Below are 13,219 nucleotides of genomic sequence, written 5' to 3'. Positions count from 1 at the left end.
GAGTGGAGTGATTCTCTGGCTGTCAGCCTGTTGCCTGTTGATGTACTATTAGCCCTATCACTGCAGTCGTGTAACTGTTGCCAATTTCCATTCGAAAGCTGCGGAGCAACTACCGGTATGTCACCTATGGGCGATTGCGCCATTATGGCCCGAAATATATATTTTTTGTATTGCAGATTTGTTCTGGCAATTCTCACATAGAAACGTAATTGGGAGGAAGGGTGTTTAACATTCTTTTTACATTTGTATCGTGATGAAAGTGTCCCTTTCAGGCCCTTTTTAGACCTATACATGCCTCTTGTAAGACCCTATGATCCGTGAAACATACATGGTATAGACACCATCTGGGTGTCATGAAACTCCTTAATAGTGTGCTTTAAAATATGTAGTATGTCTATATTCTGAAAAATATATAATAATTCACATTAATTTATTCATATCCCATAAGTACCCTTTTTAATTTAGCAAAAAATAAATACAATTCTTTGGGACTATATACTCTTCATCCAGCACATCAAATTTTCAGAGTGGGTTTGATTTGATTTGATTTGGATCTCTTTTAGTCCCCATTTGGACGAATCTTCCAAAAGTCCTTAAACATTCAAATACTATTTATAATACAAACACATTTTCACATATAACACACTATTACAAACATACATAATATACTAACACAATGACCCAATAAATACTCAATCTAAATAATAGTGATTCTTCATCTACTATAGTCCCACAACATTTCTATGTATTATATTTAAATTGTTTGAAAATCATGTTGTAACATCCGTTGTTGGTGGAAGAAGGTGAGGACCAAAGCGCAGCATTGTATGTGTTCATGATGTTAATATTTCATGAATCAAACTGAACACTGAAATACAAAACAACAAAGTGAAAGAACGAAACAGTCCTGTCTGGTGAAGGTACGGTCTCCGGCCTGCAAAACCTGAACCTATAGGGGTGGGTGTCTGTCCGCGGTGGCGGCTCTGGTACGGGACATGGACCCCACTCCACCATAGTCTTTGCCCGCCTCTTTACCCGCCTCCGTGGCCTCTTCTCTCCGGCAGCTCCGGAGTGACGTGAGATTCCGGCAGCACCGGAGTAACGGACGGCTCTGGCAGCTCCTGGCTGACCGGCGGCTCTGGCAGCTCCTGACTGGCAGGCGGCTCTGGCAGCTCCTGACAGACGGGCTACTCTGGCAGCTCAGGTTAGACGGGCGACTCTATCAGCTCAGGACAGACGGGCGACTCTGGCAGCTCAGGACAGACGGGCGACTCTGGCAGCTCAGGACAGACGTGCGACTCTGGCAGCTCAGGACAGACGGGCGACTCTGGCAGCTCAGGACAGACGGGAGACTCTGGCAGCGCTGGACAGGCGGGAGCACCTGTAGGGAGGAGACGGAGAGACAGCCTGGTGTGGGGGCCTGCCACTGGAGGCATGATGTGTTGAGGAGGCACCGGATAGACCGGACCGTGGAGTCGCACTGGAGGTCTCGAGCACCGAGCCTGCTCAACCCTATCTGGCTGGATGCTCCCCGTAGCCAGGCCAGTGCGGCGAGATGGACTAGACCGCACTGGGCTGTGCTGGCGAACCGGGGAGACCATGCGTAGGGTTGGTGCCATGTATTTAATGAATCAAACGGAACACTGAAATACAAAACAACAAAGTGAAAGAACGAAACAACAACAAAACAGTCCTGTGTGGTGAAGACACACAACAGAAAATAATCACCCACAACTCAAGGGTGAAAACAGGCTGCCTAAGTATGGTTCTCAATCAGGTACAACGATTGACAGCTGCCTCTGATTGAGAACCATACCAGGCCAAACACAGAAATACCAAATCATAGAAAAATGAACATAGACAACCCACCCAACTCACGCCCTGACCATACTAAAACAAAGACATAACAAAATAACTAAGGTCAGAACGTGACACATGTTTAATTGAAAGGTTTCTAGTTTGCTCAGTTAATTTATTCAATTTCTTTATTGCTCTAAATCGAAATGTTATTTTGCCTATTTCTCTTTTCTGTCTGGATAACGCATAGATGGTGGACAATCTATTCCTAGTATTTACGGAATGTCTGTCTCTTACCAACTGAACCGTTGTGAATAGAACTTGGCCGTTTTAAATGATGTATATTCTGAAATAAAATAAGCATGTTTTTTTCAATTATCCTGTCGATTGATTTTTCCTGGTAAATATTTAGCTATCCTTCTGATTATGCATGCTGTTTTCATATTTTCATTTACATAGATTAGTTATTTGAGACGATAAGCAGTTGTCTATCTGCACTCCCAATAGTTTGGTTTCTGCCACTTCTTCAATTTGTACTCCTCCCAAACTTAATTGTATCCCATGCTGTTTTGGCCTTTTCCTAGGTGAACAGACCAACATAACTTTGGTTTTCTTGATGTTTAAAACAGGTTTGTTTTGGCAAACCCACTCCCTGATATTCTCCAAATCTCCTTGTATAGCTTGCTGTACCTGTTTAACTGCTGCATAAATTGTAGTATCATCTGCAAATATAGAAGCTTTAGTTTCAGCTAAGGCATAGGGAAGATTGTTGGGTATATATTAAATAAAGAAGTGGCCCAAGGCAGCTGCCCTGCGGTATTCCACAGTTTATCACATGAGGGGAAGAAAATGAACCATTGATAGATATAGGTGGTCTGTTTCCTGTCAGTTAGATATGACTGTACCCAATTCAATGCTACCTCCTTAAAACCATAATGCATTCATTTTGTCAAAATTATTTCATGATCCACTAAATCAAATGCTGCACTGAAATCTAAAAATAGTACACCCACAAACCTGCCATTATCCATAGCATTGAGCCACTGGTCAGTCATGTCAACCAATGCAGTGGTAGTGAAATGTTTTTTTATGATAAGCATGCTGATTGGCTGTAATCAGATAATTATTTTCCATGTACTCCCACATTTGTCTACTCACAATACCCTCCAATATCTTACTGAGTGTAGGGGATAGACTAATTGGTTGACTATAGGCAGGAGTAATGGGTTCTTTGCAGTCTTTCGGAATAGGACACAGTTTCGCATGCTTCCATACATTTGCAAACATCCCCTTTTCAAGTGACCAATTAAATATGTATTTCAGTGGAACTGCAATCTGGGGAGCAGCACAGCGAAGCAAAAAATTGTCCATAAGACCATAACCTGTAGATGTACCATCAGGTAATGACTTCAATAGGTGTAACACCTCCTCCACTGACACCGTTTGTAGACTAAAAGAGCAGATCTTGATGATCCAATGGATCATCAATCCATTGGACAATAGCTTGTTTAGAAGAAAATTTGGAAGAAAATCTTCTTTGTAAAAAAATCTGCAAAATGATTGGCAATATCAAATGGTTCTGTTATTATTCTCCCGTCAACGTCCACACTAGATGAGCATGATGAGATAGATGTACCAAGTAAGCCCTTTACTGTGTTCCATACCTCTTGAGAATCGTTTTTACAATCAATAAACGCATCGTTGTAAAATTACTTTTTTTTCTTTCGATTCAATTTAACTGCATAATTATGTAATGTTCTATAATTCTGTTCATCAATTTCTAATTTTGATTTGGCTGCAAAGACCTTTGCCATATTTCTTTGAGAAAAAGCCTCACGCAGTTCATCATCAATCCATGGAAATGGACGGGCACCAACAGTACTCTTTCTTATAGGGTCGTGATGGTCCATTACCTCAGTGAGAAAATCAATAAAACATTCTGCGGCGTGATTTAAATCATCCTCTAGATAAATCAGCTCCCAGGGTACAGCAGCCAAATCATTTAGAAATAGCTCATGATTAAATGTTTTAAAATGTATTTTGACCACAATCCTAGGGGGGGAGGTTTTTTTGGAACCTTGGTGTTCATGGTTATGGTCACAATATTATGGTCTGTCCAGCCCACTGGCATTGATCTGGCTTTTAAGCATTGCAATGGTATATTTCAGAAAATCAGATCAATGCATGTGTCTGAACGATGACCCAACTTAATTGAAGATCTAGTAGTATCATTAACCATTTGTTTCAAACCACAGTTCTTGGCATATCTCATCAATTTTGTTCTATTCAAATTATTGTGATCCTTCCAATTTATATTAAAATCACCCAAGATAAATACATCTCTGTTGGTATCTGTGGCCTGGTCAAACCCAGTACATAAATCATCCAGATAGGACACCTTGGAGCTATGTGGTCTATACACACACAGATGTACTTGAGCCCATAGTGCCTCTATTTGACATACATTAAGATCATCCCTCCTCTTAAAAGGTATATGATTCTGAATATACAGTGCTACACCCCCACCATTCCTATTCCATTTAACATTACATTACATTTAAGTCATTTAGCAGACGCTCTTATCCAGAGCGACTTACAAATTGGTGCATTCACCTTATGACATCCAGTGGAACAGCCACTTTACAATAGTGCATCTAAATCTTTTAAGGGGGGTGAGAAGGATTACTTTATCCTATCCTAGGTATTCCTTAAAGAGGTGGGGTTTCAGGTGTCTCCGGAAGGTGGTGATTGACTCCGCTGTCCTGGCGTCGTGAGGGAGTGTGTTCCACCATTGGGGAGCCAGAGCAGCGAACAGTTTTGACTGGGCTGAGTGGGAACTGTACTTCCTCAGTGGTAGGGAGGCGAGCAGGCCAGAGGTGGATGAACGCAGTGCCCTTGTTTGGGTGTAGGGCCTGATCAGAGCCTGGAGGTACTGAGGTGCCGTTCCCCTCACAGCTCCGTAGGCAAGCACCATGGTCTTGTAGCGGATGCGAGCTTCAACTGGAAGCCAGTGGAGAGAGCGGAGGAGCGGGGTGACGTGAGAGAACTTGGGAAGGTTGAACACCAGACGGGCTGCGGCGTTCTGGATGAGTTGTAGGGGTTTAATGGCACAGGCAGGGAGCCCAGCCAACAGCGAGTTGCAGTAATCCAGACGGGAGATGACAAGTGCCTGGATTAGGACCTGCGCCGCTTCCTGTGTGAGGCAGGGTCGTACTCTGCGGATGTTGTAGAGCATGAACCTACAGGAACGGGCCACCGCCTTGATGTTAGTTGAGAACGACAGGGTGTTGTCCAGGATCACGCCAAGGTTCTTAGCGCTCTGGGAGGAGGACACAATGGAGTTGTCAACCGTGATGGCGAGATCATGGAATGGGCAGTCCTTCCCCGGGAGGAAGAGCAGCTCCGTCTTGCCGAGGTTCAGCTTGAGGTGGTGATCCGTCATCCACACTGATATGTCTGCCAGACATGCAGAGATGCGATTCGCCACCTGGTCATCAGAAGGGGGAAAGGAGAAGATTAATTGTGTGTCGTCTGCATAGCAATGATAGGAGAGACCATGTGAGGTTATGACAGAGCCAAGTGACTTGGTGTATAGCGAGAATAGGAGAGGGCCTAGAACAGAGCCCTGGGGGACACCAGTGGTGAGAGCGCGTGGTGAGGAGACAGATTCTCGCCACGCCACCTGGTAGGAGCGACCTGTCAGGTAGGACGCAATCCAAGCGTGGGCCGCGCCGGAGATGCCCAACTCGGAGAGGGTGGAGAGGAGGATCTGATGGTTCACAGTATCGAAGGCAGCCGATAGGTCTAGAAGGATGAGAGCAGAGGAGAGAGAGTTAGCTTTAGCAGTGCGGAGCGCCTCCGTGATACAGAGAAGAGCAGTCTCAGTTGAATGACTAGTCTTGAAACCTGACTGATTTGGATCAAGAAGGTCATTCTGAGAGAGATAGCGGGAGAGCTGGCCAAGGACGGCACGTTCAAGAGTTTTGGAGAGAAAAGAAAGAAGGGATACTGGTCTGTAGTTGTTGACATCGGAGGGATCGAGTGTAGGTTTTTCAGAAGGGGTGCAACTCTCGCTCTCTTGAAGACGGAAGGGACGTAGCCAGCGGTCAGGGATGAGTTGATGAGCGAGGTGAGGTAAGGGAGAAGGTCTCTGGAAATGGTCTGGAGAAGAGAGGAGGGGATAGGGTCGAGCGGGCAGGTTGTTGGGCGGCCGGCCGTCACAAGACGCGAGATTTCATCTGGAGAGAGAGGGGAGAAAGAGGTCAGAGCACAGGATAGGGCAGTGTGAGCAGAACCAGCGGTGTCGTTTGACTTAGCAAACGAGGATCGGATGTCGTCGACCTTCTTTTCAAAATGGTTGACGAAGTCATCTGCAGAGAGGGAGGAGGGGGGGGAGGAGGATTCAGGAGGGAGGAGAAGGTGGCAAAGAGCTTCCTAGGGTTAGAGGCAGATGCTTGGAATTTAGAGTGGTAGAAAGTGGCTTTAGCAGCAGAGACAGAGGAGGAAAATGTAGAGAGGAGGGAGCGAAAGGATGCCAGGTCCGCAGGGAGGCGAGTTTTCCTCCATTTCCGCTCGGCTGCCCGGAGCCCTGTTCTGTGAGCTCGCAATGAGTCGTCGAGCCACGGAGCGGGAGGGGAGGACCGAGCCGGCCTGGAAGATAGGGGACATAGAGAGTCAAAGGATGCAGAAAGGGAGGAGAGGAGGGTTGAGGAGGCAGAATCAGGAGATAGGTTGGAGAAGGTTTGAGCAGAGGGAAGAGATGATAGGATGGAAGAGGAGAGAGTAGCGGGGGAGAGAGCGAAGGTTGGGACGGCGCGATACCATCCGAGTAGGGGCAGTGTGGGAAGTGTTGGATGAGGGCGAGAGGGAAAAGGATACAAGGTAGTGGTCGGAGACTTGGAGGGGAGTTGCAATGAGGTTAGTGGAAGAGCAGCATCTAGTAAAGATGAGGTCGAGCGTATTGCCTGCCTTGTGAGTAGGGGGGGAAGGTGAGAGGGTGAGGTCAAAAGAGGAAAGGAGTGGAAAGAAGGAGGCAGAGAGGAATGAGTCAAAGGTAGACGTGGGGAGGTTAAAGTCGCCCAGAACTGTGAGAGGTGAGCCGTCCTCAGGAAAGGAGCTTATCAAGACATCAAGCTCATTGATGAACTCTCCGAGGGGACCTGGAGGGCGATAAATGATAAGGATGTTAAGCTTGAAAGGGCTGGTAACTGTGACAGCATGAAATTCAAAGGAGGCGATAGACAGATGGGTAAGGGGAGAAAGAGAGAATGACCACTTGGGAGAGATGAGGATCCCGGTGCCACCACCCCGCTGACCAGAAGCTCTCGGGGTGTGCGAGAACACGTGGGCGGACGAAGAGAGAGCAGTAGGAGTAGCAGTGTTATCTGTGGTGATCCATGTTTCCGTCAGTGCCAAGAAGTCAAGGGACTGGAGGGAGGCATAGGCTGAGATGAACTCTGCCTTGTTGGCCGCAGATCGGCAGTTCCAGAGGCTACCGGAGACCTGGAACTCCACGTGGGTCGTGCGCGCTGGGACCACCAAATTAGGGTGGCCGCGGCCACGCGGTGTGGAGCGTTTGTATGGTCTGTGCAGAGAGGAGATAACAGGGATCGACAGACACATAGTTGACAGGCTACAGAAGAGGCTACGCTAATGCAAGGAGATTGGAATGACAAGTGGACTACACGTCTCGAATGTTCAGAAAGTTAAGCTTACGTAGCAAGAATCTTATTGACTAAAATGATTAAAATGATACAGTACTGCTAAAGTAGGCTAGCTGGCAGTGGCTGCGTTGTTGACTTTGTAGGCTAGCTGGCAGTGGCTGCGTTGTTGACACTACACTAATCAAGTCGTTCCGTTGAGTGTAATAGTTTCTACAGTGCTGCTATTCGGGGCTAGCTGGCTAGCTAGCAGTGTTGATTACGTTACGTTGTTAAAAGAACGACAATAGCTGGCTAGCTAACCTAGAAAATCGCTCTAGACTACACAATTATCTTTGATACACAGACGGCTATGTAGCTAGCTACGATCAAACAAATCAAACCGTTGTGCTGTAATGAAATGAAATGAAAATGTGATACTACCTGTGGAGCGAAGCGGAATGCGACCGGGTTGTTGAGTGCGGAAGTTCTATTCAGTAGACGTTGGCTAGCTGTTGGCTAGCTAGCAGTGTCTCCTACGTTAAGGACGACAAATAGCTGGCTAGCTAACCTCGGTAAATTAAGATAATCACTCTAAGACTACACGCTCTAAACTACACAATTATCTTGGATACGAAGACAGCAAAGACAACTATGTAGCTAGCTAACACTACACTAATCAAGTCGTTCAGTTGAGTGTAATAGTTTCTACAGTGCTGCTATTCGGTAGACGGTGGACGTTTGGTAGCTGGCTAGCTGCTGGGCAGATAGCAGTGTAGACTACGTTAGGACGACGAAATACGAAGTTGCAATAGAAGTGCTGACTGTTTCACTTTGTTGTCCTCTTTCTTTTCCTTTTTCTTCTGTCCTTCTTTTGTCCTTATTTTGTCTTCCTTTCTTCTGTTAACTAGATATTTTTGTTGTTATTCTTTGTAAGCTAGCTAGCTTCTTCCAGGAGAGTCCCTAGCAACTGCTTAGCAACAAGTAAACAATTCTGCTAGCAATTCAGCTAGCTAAGATAACTGTACAATTTTATGAAAAATAGTTAATTTTTCAAAAGCCTGTCTTTTTTGGTTTGTTCCTTGTTTTGTCTTCTATTGAGTCTTGCAGTTTTCTCTTGATTTTTTCGATGTACTTCACTCTAAAAAACCATTTAAATCTCAATATATACAGGAGCTCATTTTTTTTTATTCCTGTCCCTTCTCAGTAGACTATATCCTTGAATGTTCATTTGCCCATCGATTACAGATGCATCTAAATGCGTTTCAGTCAAAGCCAAAATATGAATATGATTTATGTTGACCAAGTTAAAAACCTCATGTATTTTGTTAGGAAGGCTACATACATTAGCCTGAGCTATATGCAACCATTTCCTTATCAAGTGAAGATCAATAGAGCATGTATTTGTTATAGTTAAAGTTGTCATGGTACACTACAACACACAAACTCAGATTTGAATGAAATTAAATTAAAATAGCCAGGGAGTTACTCCAGAGTCCCGATACAATTGCCCGTTGATATAAAGTTTATCCATCACCATGGAGACTCGTTGATTCAGGCAACGCTTTTCCTTCATGATGGGATATACTCTTTTTCTGCTGCTTGAAGAAATGATGAATGTTATACATAGAAATTGATGTACTTGTAGAGTATGTGATGTACTTGTAGTGTATATTGTTTTAAAATGATCTGTCTAAAAAATGAACTAAATCTAAAAGGGTACTTTTGAGATACCAATATAGTTTAGGGCCGTGCTGGCATGGAATCGCCCCTACAGTGGGGCAAAAAAAGTATTTAGTCAGCCACCAATTGTGCAAGTTCTCCCACTTAAAAAGATGAGAGAGGCCTGTAATTTTCATCATAGGTACACTTCAACTATGACAGACAAAATGGGAAACAAAAAAAAAAATCCAGAAAATCACATTGTAGGATTTTTGTAGGATTTTTAATGAATTTATTTACAAATTATGGTGGACAATAAGTGTTAGGTCAATAACAAAAGTTTCTCAATACTTTGTTATATATCCTTTGTTGGCAATGACAGAGGTCAAACGTTTTCTGTAAGTCTTCACAAGGTTTTCACACAATGTTGCTGGTATTTTGGCCCATTCCCCCATGCAGATCTCCTCTAGAGCAGTGAAGTTTTGGGGCTGTTGCTGGGCAACACGGACTTTCAACTCCCTCCAAAGATTTTCTATGGGCTTGAGATCTGGAGACTGGCTAGGCCACTCCAGGACCTTGAAATGCTTCTTACGAAGCCACTCCTTCGTTGCCCGGGTGGTGTGTTTGGGATCATTGTCATGCTGAAAGACCCAGCCACGTTTTATCTTCAATGCCCTTGCTGATGGAAGGAGGTTTTCACTCAAAATCTCACGATACATGGCCCCATTCATTCTTTCCTTTACACGGATCAGTCGTCCTGGTCCCTTTGCAGAAAAACAGCCCCAAAGCATGATGTTTCCACCCCCATGCTTCACAGTAGGTATGGTGTTCTTTGGATGCAACTCAGCATTCTGATCTCTGTAATTGCAAACAAAGGTTTCTGTACCAAATATTAGGTTCTGCTTTTCTGATGTATCAAATACTTATATAATGCAATAAAATGCTAATGAATTACTTTAAAATGATACAATGTGATTTTCTGGATTTTTGTTTTAGATTCCGTCTGTCAGAGTATACGTGTAACTATGATAAAAAGTTCAGACCTCTACATGCTTTGTAAGTAGGAAACACTGCCGATTTTGCAGGTTATCAAATACTTGTTCTCCCCACTGTATGTATATATATATATATATATATATACACACACACACACACACACACTGAACATGTGTTTGTGTGTGTGGAATTGTATTTATTTATTTTACACAAATGCAAACTTCAAGGAGTTTGCAGGGGTTGGTCTGATGGGTTATTCATTGTCATCTTCAATGACATAGATGACAACAACCACATAAAACAGACAATGCATGCCTCAACCAGGGACAGCCATGCTCTAGCAATTGAAGTAACTTCTGTCTCTCTTCTGTCAGTGGTTGGCTCTTCACCTGAAGGAGAATGTTCCTCCATCTCTCCTGCTGCTGTCCCATGCCATGTACCAGACCGACCTCACACCCAAGTCCTCTGTCATCCTCCCCATCGTCAAACTGGAGGTAAGGGTCTGAAGTTGGCAACTATAGCAAGGTTTATGATCAATACAACCACTTAGGTCAGGGCCAAAAAAGAAAGGGTGATGGCATCATCCATAAAAGACCGCAGCAACAACTTATTTTGAATTCATATTGGTCTTATGTGTTAAAAAAGCTGACACTAATATTGGAGATAGGTTCATAAATTGCATCCAGCTTTTATATAGGAACCCCTGTGCCAGAATACTCACTAACCAATCATTGTCGCCCCGATTTAACCTCAACAGGGGGACAAGGCAGGGTTGTGTGCTGTCGCCTATGCTCTTCGCCCTAATTATCGAACCGCTCGCTCAGACGATTAGATCTCATGCAGCAATACACGGCTATAATACTAAAGATACTCTAAATAAGATCTCCCTACACGCAGATGACATCCTCCTCTATGTAACAGAACCCCAGGCTAGTATCCCAGCTATTCTTGATGTGATCAATTTGTTTGGTACCTCCTCGGGATACAGAATAAATTGGAACAAGAGTGAATTAATGCCCATACGGTCGCAAAATACCTCCTGGCTAGAACATCTCCCATTTAAGGTATCTTCAGAAAAATGTACCTACCTAGGAATTGTAGTTACCAAACAATACTCCTTAGTATTTAAAGAAAATTTCCCCTCTCTGATACAAAAACTCAAAGCAAACATACTATTTTGGAGAACTCTCCCAATTTCTCTGCTCGGAAGAATTAATGCCATTAAAATGGTCTTCCTCCCACAACTGCTCTACCTATATCAGAACATCCCAGTATTCATACCTAAATCCTTTCATAAACAACTGGACTCAATAATCAATCCTTTCATCTGGGATTATAAAACACACAGGATAGGTAAAAAAAAACACCTCTGTAAATCCAAGATGGAAGGAGGATTGTCTCTCCCAAATTTTATATTTTATTACTGGGCCGCTAACCTCCGCATTGTTACGTTTCTGTTGGATGACGTACTCCCGGCATCCAGCTGGCATAGTATGGAGCGTGAGGAGTGTCACCCCTTCTCTAGTGGCGCTGTGATTTTGTCGCCTGTCAATCTGGAGGTCACTTTATTGTAACAATCCTATTATACATAGCACAGTCCGAATCTGGAAGCAAATTAAAGTCCACTTTGAGCTTAGACCAATGTCATTCATGCTCCCTGTCGCCAGGAATCCCTCCTTTGCCCCTTCTAACCTTGATAACACCTTTGAGCGATGGGGAGAGTTGGGGATAAGTACCATAGGGGATTTATACATAGAAGGGACCTTTGCTTCCTTTGAGTTGCTGAGGGAAACTTATAATCTTCCCAGAAGTAATTTTTTCAGATACCTACAAATTAGAGACTACGTTAGAAAACACCTCCCAACATTTGGGAATGCTAAACCTTCCATGTTTGACGGATGCATAAAAATATGCCCCACCTCAGATAAACTGAAATCGCGTCTATATGATGCTTTTCAATCTGTTAGCACACCTTCTACTGATGCCATCAAGGCAAAATGGGAGGAAGAACTAGGGACTGACATCTCGGTGGCAGACTGGGAAGAGAGCTTGGAGTATATCCACACATGCTCCATTAATTCCAGACATCGTCTCATACAATTCAAGGTATTACACAGATTACACTATTCCAAAACTAAACTGCATAGGATATTTCCTGACCCATCCCCTACATGTGATAAATGTCAGGCTACGCAGGGTACACTACTCCACTGCTTTGCCCTATGCTCTAGCTTGCATGGTTATTGGTGTGGAATTTTTAGGATCCTCTCTGAAGTTTTGGAGACTTCAATAGATCCAGACCCGCTTCTGATAATCCTGGCAGTATCTGAGTCCCTAAACGGATTAACCAACCCCCAAAAACAACTAATCTCGTATGGTCTCATCTCGGCAAAAAAACTAATCTTGTTGTTTTGGAAAAGGAGGGAAGCGCCCTCTACCAAATTATGGCTCAGTGAATTGGCAAACACTGTACACTTAGAAAGAATTAGATATATTCTGAACAATAAATTATCAACATTTGATCAAATCTGGCAGCCTTTCCTCTCCTACTTGGACGAGTCGGCGCTGTGAATTTGTACTTATTAACGCACTCTCAATTGTAATAATTTAATCTACCTTTGGGCAGCGTGTGCTGGCCCTGCCACCCGAGCAGGGCCTCAATATAAACTTAGTTTTCACTTACAGAAAGCATCTTCTGTGAATGTTTTCTTGACCACTCCTTTTCTCTGACAAACTGGGATTGACAGTAGTGTACTAAGAGGAGGAAATAGTACTGGAAGGTTTTATAATGGTTATTTTAGGCACACTGTGTCCTGAAACATGTGACTCCTTAAAGAGAATGTTTCACCTGAGGAGAAAATGGCAAGTCATGTTGCTGACAAGGCAAAACTAGAGAAGTATTTTTTTTCTGTAAATGCTCTCAACAACCTTCCTAGATAAGAATGCCTCAGAGTAGACCGTTGCTAAGTAATCTGACACAATAAGACCAATGGCAAAGTGTTGAGCTATAGTTATGTAATGGCTACATTACCAGGCGCAACTGTATTGTGGCATCATCCACTCCTTCTGCTAACTCTAAAATGACCCAATGCCCTAATCAACCAGTAGACCGAGCAACTGAAGGC

This window comes from Oncorhynchus keta, chromosome 10 (assembly GCF_023373465.1).
Source record: "Oncorhynchus keta strain PuntledgeMale-10-30-2019 chromosome 10, Oket_V2, whole genome shotgun sequence".
In the NCBI taxonomy this organism is placed as follows: domain Eukaryota; kingdom Metazoa; phylum Chordata; class Actinopteri; order Salmoniformes; family Salmonidae; genus Oncorhynchus; species Oncorhynchus keta.
The sequence above is the reverse complement of the archived record's forward strand: the minus strand, read 5'-3'. Positions refer to the sequence as shown.